This window comes from Sinohyriopsis cumingii, chromosome 14, assembly GCF_028554795.1.
Source record: "Sinohyriopsis cumingii isolate HCF-2022 chromosome 14, ASM2855479v2, whole genome shotgun sequence".
Taxonomy (NCBI): Eukaryota; Metazoa; Mollusca; class Bivalvia; order Unionida; family Unionidae; genus Sinohyriopsis; species Sinohyriopsis cumingii.
Window position 1 is genome coordinate 9,142,125 of NC_142974.1, and position 7,959 is coordinate 9,150,083.

Genomic DNA, 7,959 nt, shown 5'->3' on the forward strand with positions numbered 1-7,959 from the left:
CTAGCGTTTCCAGTTCCACTTGTTATATCAGAAATATAATCTTGAAAATATACTCGCAACAGTTTTAGCTGTTGGTCATGCGCTTGTTTGATCGGATTAAAAAAATGAACTTCAATATCTTCTGGCTGGTATTGACGGTATTCCCCCCCCCCCCCCCCCGTGAAAGCTGCCTCTATTATATCTACGGGAATTCTAGGTGATGTTGAAAACCAGGCTTCTCCGGATATTAATTTATCTGCAAATAATAAATAATTGCCGACGAGGTCGTGTGGGTCTTGCTTAACGGTCTCGAAATCTGATTTTTGGGGTGGTGGTGGGCCCGGTTCAGGTTCGGGTCGTTTTTGTGGCCATCCTAATACTGTTCGAAGAGAGCTGCTATAAATATCCACGGCGTATCCCGGTGTTGAGATTTCAATGACCGCAGACAGCGTTGGTTCATGAGCTGTTATAGATATTTTGGCTTCCTTGCCGGTGATTCGTTTTATTTGGCGTTGTATCTCATTATTGATTTCTTCGATCTGATAACTCCCAGTGGGTAGCGTAATTGTATCCCATTCTGGAGTGTCATTGGATTTGTTTTTGTACGAGAACACAAACGAATTATTCGGCTGCTGACCGCCAAATGATGCCGACCTGATATTGGGCCAGCTGTGATACACACTGAGCTTCGACAACGCGATTTCGCTCACACGAATTGGAGTTCGAAAATTAATACCAAATTGGGGGTTAGTCGAGGACACTGAGATCATTGTGGTCCTTACCGGTGTTGTGTTTGTGACTATTTGTTGAAGAAGTTCCGCTGACATTATTTATTTGTTTAGTTTTCAAATAGTCATTGTACGCATCTGACATTAGTTTAAATTCAGAATCTGATATCGACGCGGCGTCGCTGGATTGCGCGTCTAACGATGATGATATCAGCGATGATAATTTCTGATATGCGGTCGTGGCTGTATTTAATTTTGTCGTGTAATCGTGTAATTTTGTGTTAGCACACGAGGATATTTTTTTTGCTATGATGCCGAAAACTCCTGCCGTGGTTGTGGTCGCACAAACAGAGATCGTGGCGGCGACTGCTGCAGTTACCGGAGTGACCGCTGATAGTATTACTCCCGCGGATGCAACAACGGCGGATACTGAATAAACCATAACGTCTAACACTGTTATGCGTCTGCGGTATTTTTTTACTTTTTGGGACGTCGCGTCGATGACAGTTTTTAACTCAGATTGCCACTCACGGACTTGATTGTATCGATATTGTTGAGCATCTGGCGTCGTTGACATTATTCAATTACGCGGTAACCAATTGAGGCGTTGCAGCGACGAATTCCAAACAAAACCAGTAAGATGTTGCTGTTAAACTATCGTCCTCGGCTTCAAGCATAAATGTTTCCTCGGTTCCGCTGTTTAGTATTACAGTGCAAACCCCGGAATACTTATCGGTGGAATGTCTCCAAGGATATGTTGTGAAGATTTCAAATTTAGCGGCTGAAAACACAGACAACCTGTAAACACCGGTGGCTGTTGCTGTATATTTGATAGTGTTATTTTGTCGTGACCATGTTGCGAATCCCGATGATACCGTGAATACGATGTTGGTGATATGCCCGGGAGTAACTCCAGTGGGAACTTTAATCAAACTGGTTTTGTTAACGATATCAGGAATACCCGATACTATATCGTGCTGTGTTTGTTTGATCGTGTTAATGTCGGTCTTGATATCAGCGAGGTTTACACCGACGACTGGAGGAGTCCCAAAGAACTTATCCACGGCCTCATCAGTTTTTGCGAAGTTTCTTCGAAGTCTTGTAAACCCGTTCACGTGAACATCATACTCTGACCGCAGCGTATTTAGTTTACCGTTGACGATGTCCACATATTGTTTGTTTGACGCATCCTGGTCGGATTCGGGATTCGCTAACGCGGTTATTTTGTTGCCGCTCATGCTGAGTTCGCCGGTCATTACGTCGCCGGATTTTGTTACTCTGTCGATGATTAGGCCAGCAACGTGTTGGTACTGCGCGTCGACGTATTGTTTATTTGCGGCATCTTCGAGACCTTCCGGATTTTTTAAAACGGTTATTTTGTTGCCGTTCATGCTGAGTTCGCCGGTCATTACGTCGCCGTCTTTTTTCACGCACTTGTCAACACCTTTATCAATACTGTCTTTGATGCTTGCGATTGATATATTCGAGTCCTTGATCCGGCCGCCATCACTAAATGCAACGAAGTTATCCTTGGTAGCTCCAAGAACTCTGCGAATTATATCATTCCACTTAATGTTGCTCGTTCTTAGTTTTCCTTGCTTGTCTTGGAAAATAGCAACTTCATCTGGGTCAACTCCGGCTAGATTCAAAAGATTTTCGACTTCATCTCGGGTCGCATATTTTGAGAGATCAACATCCGTGCTTGGTTTGACTTTTCTTGTGAAAGGTCTTCCGTAAATATCCACCATTATTCTTATTGCTGTTTTTCAAATGCGAGCATGAAAATGCTAAGCATTTCTCGATGCGGTATATTCATGCACTACTCGATGCGGAGACGTTGCCAGATTTTTTGAGATCGCATCAAGAACATTTAAAACCTCGTTCGCACAAATGGGCGGATCAACTAATGTTTGTGTTGGTAGCGTCGACTGCCACACTGGAACATTATAAAATCTGCTGACATACCTGAGAAACTCAACTGGCGGTGCTAAACCGTACGAATCAAAATAGATAATTCCACGTGGATCGATCGCGTAAGCAACCCAGTGAGTTCCAGGACCGTCTTTGTTGTCGAGATTGATAATGCCAGTTTCTGGATTATTTGGTCGTTGCGGTAATTGATCTCGCATGAATACACCTCTGAAATGTTTTATACGCAATTTTTTAACAGCATCTAATAAATCAAAATTGCTCATTGGAGACTGCGTCTCACGAAGCGTTTTTAAACCCGTTTTGGGTACCATGATGAGTTCCTGGTAGTCTTAGACCGCGTCCCTTTTTTTTGTATCCATTTCCGGTTGCCTTTTTAAGTGCCATTCCGGCCGCTGTTCCAACTGCACCGAGTGCTGCGGCTTTTGCTACGGCTGGTGCTGCCGCGGCAATCAACGCCGGTATTGCTGCGAGAAGAGGAAATATTCCACCGGTTTTAGTCATGTCCTTGATAGCTGCAGCAGAGAAATTAAGTCGGACACCGGTTTTTGCTGTTAGTGCCTTATTAAAATGTTTAATCTGAGTATTAGTCAACGACAGCTTGTCTGGACCACCAACAAGTTGATCTCGTTTTAGTGTTATTGATGTCCCGCACGTGCTTGTGTTCTTTGATTGCAATTTCTTTGTCTGACCGGAAGTCAAGGTGACATTAACGTGACTGTATGACATTATATTTCAGAAACTAATCTAATTGTTACATGTTTTCTACTGGAGCGTCAATAACTCTCATTCGTCCGCCAACACCTTCAAGCAGCATTGCTTTATCGGAGAGTATAACCGCGACAGCTCTAAACCCAGCAGGGCCTGCAATTGTAGTTGGAACTAGAGGGGGACCTACGACTTGATTTGCATTAACGATTGCCGGGGGAAACACACCGACATTAGCTCGAAAATAAATATCAACGACAGTTTGTTTGGCTAGATCAAGATGTTCCAACGAAAAGTAATAAATCGGGTACAGCGTTGTGAAATCCAACTGTGATATTTGCAGACCAGTGTCGACATTCTGATCGCGCCCCATAAATGTCATCAAACGATGATACGCGCGTGCAACTTGATTATTCCTAAAACTTATTGTTATGTCTTCGGATGGTTCTTGATGACCGTTTATCCGCAGCGAAACATTAGTGACTTCAAGATTGTCAAATATCATGTGACTTCTTACTTGCGAACCCGTTCTGCTACTATTTTGAAGTGCGATAAAAATGTGACGCGGTGCTGATACACCCTGTTGTGATGATATATGCCAAGTAAATTGTCCAACGCCAGAACCTTGAATAGAATCTGTTGTTGTTGTTAACCATGATATTAATGATTTGCCGCCTTGGTCCATAAAAGAGAGAAGTCGTTGTTCCTCAGCGAGCGATGGTGTCATTGTTGGCATCCACAATGCAAGTTTTGATAATATTACCTTACCGTGAAGTGCTTCCGTGTTAGCAACTGTATCAGCTACTTGATGCCAGAGAGCGTCGTTGTCGTCACCTTTTCGGGTGAGTACAACTGAATGCTTGGCTCCAAAAATAACCCTTCGGACATTTCTGCAGAGCCCAAAAATGTGAGACAGCGGAATTGCGCATGAAAAATCTCTGCGAGCTCCTGTTAGCATTAATTTACGCGTAGAAAACCCAAGATTATAATTAGGATTTGTTGATATTACTGCGGTTGTATCTGCTGCTCCTCCTCCTGCTCTTACAGTACCTACAATAACGTTTCTTTGATCGGGAAATTGACTATTATCCTTAGCGAACATCATTGTTGGACCAGCTGATCTAGTGTAATCATCTGAATATCGTGCTAATCCAAGAATAGTTGTAGCAACGTCAACATTATCCTGAATTGTTTCAATCTCCCTCCCATCAATGCTATATGAAGCATTTCTAAATAGCGCCATGATGCCATTATTAACAAAACCAACTCGGGTATCAATGTCGTATTCGGTATCATCATTTTTCAAAATAATACCTTCGACTTCAAGAAATGCTTCCGCGGGCAAGAAATATCTACTTGTGTCTTGGACTTGCAATTCAATTCGACCCCGTTGATTAGGTGTTCGTGCTTCGTAAGAATAATACTGATAATCGCGCACGGATTCGTCTTTGAGTGTTGGTGCGTCCATGTCGAACGCGGGATCAGATACACGTTTGAACATTTTATATAAAATTATTGTCGTCTAAAACGAAATCCGCTTCCTGATATCAGACTTGTATTTATTTGTTCGGGTGTTTGGGCTACTAACTCTGCGAGTTTTTGACTGGCAGCCTGATTTATCACTTTACTGACGTCCGCGGGCATAAGTTCAGTACTGGCCAGTTTCACCGGTGGTGGTTTTTTTAATCTACGAGTTAACCGTGATAGTCTATCCTTGATTGACGCGAATGCTTTCCCGGCGAGATCACCAACAGATCCAACGGCTTTATCCTTAATGACATCAATAGCTTTCATCGACAATTGTTTTGCAATCGGTAATGCCTTAGGGGCTATTCTTGAAAACAAACCAGTAATTGTATCACCGAGACCATCTCCGTAGGTTGCTCTGTATACTGGTAATCGTGAGTTCACTACGCGGACTTGTAACACACGAGCGTGTCCGGGTTGAGAATTGTGCACGATCATTTTATTTAATTATTGTTTCTCTAACTAAATTTACTAGTCGCTGTGGTAACCATCCGTGAGTTCATCAATGAGCCCCCGGTATGTACTTATATCCATGATGCCACGCTGAAATAGTCGTTGACAGATATCTGCGGCTTCGTTTATTATTTCCGGAGAGTTGTTTCCGGCACGTCTTCCTCCGATGAGAACTTCCAACCGTGATACGTCATTGACGATGCTATCAGGACAGATATTATGACCGTGACCGGTGTATCCACTTCCGAATTTATCTAGTTGTTTTTCTATTTCACTAATTTCATTAATTACAGCTTTTCTATCTTTCTTTGCTTGTGCTAAATTAAATTTAACATCTCTTTTTCTCTTATCCCCCTTTTCTAATTCTTTTATTTTCTCATCCAATTCCATTTCTTCATCCATTAATTTGTTTTGTCGCTCTTCTAGTTCTTTCCGTGTCGTTGACGTATAGGGTTGCGGAGAAGTAGGAAGAGATTGAAAATCCTCTTCTTCTTCGGTCGTTAAAAATTCGGCATCCGAATCGGTTACAGGTTCTTTCACTTTATAACCAATCGCCGGTCGAGGGCTAAATTTTGGAGTTTTTCTCGGTGTAAATTTTTTCTTCCCCCGGTCTAATTTAATCTCTTTAACTTTAGCATCATGAGCTATGGCTCCCCTCATATAGGTCTTATAAATTTCACTTTTTGTGTCCAATCGCTCCATATTTCTATTTATTTTATATAAGCCATCAAGAAATTTTTGTTTAGTCACCTCCTGTTCGGGATCTTTTAAGGCTGTTTCCTTTTCATGATAATAAGCAGCAGCTCTTTTTCCAAATGCTTCCATTTCTTCGGGAGTATTAATTGGTATCGCTTTTATCCCAGCAACAACACTATCAAGAAGATCAGTCTTCCAATTAAATCCCCTAACAGCCTTAGTTTGTTCTTTCTTAAATCCTTCTATGGCCTGAAGCAAACTTAGTTGTGGCTTATCAGCATCGGCAGGATCAGGTTTTCCTACAATTGCAGTTGCAACTGCCTTAGTAGATGCAGTCACGGGTTTAAACAATTCCTCCGCGGATTCTACAAAAACTTCCTTTGCTTGCTGTCTTGCTTGTAATTTTTGTCTAACACTATCACGGACAGGAAGAAAACCCTTGATTGCTTCGAGTCGCTCTCGAGCTAGTCTAGTAGTAAATGATTCTCCAATATTTGCCATTATTTATTTGTCAATGATTTAATTCCACTAACATAAAAATGTTTTTCCTTGGCGTCGAAGCATTTCTCGCATGCTAGCGTTTCTCGAATTTTTTTAGATATTTTTTTTTGTTCTGTGGTCTGAATAGAATGGTTTATTTCGTCGAAATAAGCCTTCTATCGAGGAATATTTTCCTGGAAGGGGTTACTGGTAAAATTGTTTTGGTCTGTTCCCCCTCCCTGCTGCTCTAGTTTCAAAATTTGAAACTCGACTGTTCATTACTTCACAATTTATGTTGTAACAATATCAAACACGTTTTCGGTGGCAAATTATGCTATTGCACGCATACGAAGGTTACATAACACCATTTTGCATTTTACTGCATTATTTTCTAACCTTACGTTTGTGTTTTATCAATCTTCTATGAATTCTTTAGTTAAATGCAGCAATAATAAATACTAAACACGGTTTAAATCTTCCAAAGGTTTATTTTTGTATCATGAAAGTTTCAAATTCTCCTTGCTTGATAGAATATAGTGTGACCATAAGAAAGTGTTCACATATTGCATAATAATAATGCGATAAAATAGGTTATAGTTTGAAAATGGATCTCCACTTTTAATTGATATTTTGCAATTTAATACTAAAAATAAATCACTCTTAATTTTATACCTCAACTATAACACATCATTTCTGGATTTCAGTAACTATTCAAGTTGCATAAATCATTTAACCAATGGCTTCAGAGATGTCAATTAATTAAAAATAGAGAAGTAGCAGATAATTTAGACGGGAATGTGTGCAAGAATCCAGACACCCTTTAGTAATATATATATATATATTAATTATGATGAAGTTGTATTAAAAACCTCAGAGTCCTTTAGTAGAAGAAATGCCTGATTTTCTGGAGCGGAGCTTAACGATATCTGTATCACCTTTACTTTTCAATGGACCAAAGGGCATTTAAATAATCGATAATTTGAATAAATATAAATTGATTTTATAATTTTAATGTACGTTTCATCACGTATCTTCGAAATACAGAAGATTTATTGCATTATGCTGGTCGTTAGAGCTGGCCCCGACATACGAATGTATAACAGTATATACATAAATATCGCTCCAATCATCTCATCTGTTATTATTTCCTAGGTCACAAGCGGCAGATTGAAGGGTGACATCATAGTACCTACTTCCTGGAGAGGGGAAAACAGGGCTAAATTTGCATAATCATGTGCATTTGTTTCCCCATTCATCGTTAGGTTTTACATTTTGTTAATAAGCGCACGAGTTTTTGCATACTGATACTGACTGTTATATAAGTAGCTAATGAATCTGGTGAAGGAAATCATCTAGATGAGTATTGCGAGTAAATTACTGACGTACACATTTGATGCCGACGACTGGAGAAAACAAATTGTGTCTTATGTCGCAGGCATTGTCCATGCCAGAATTGACA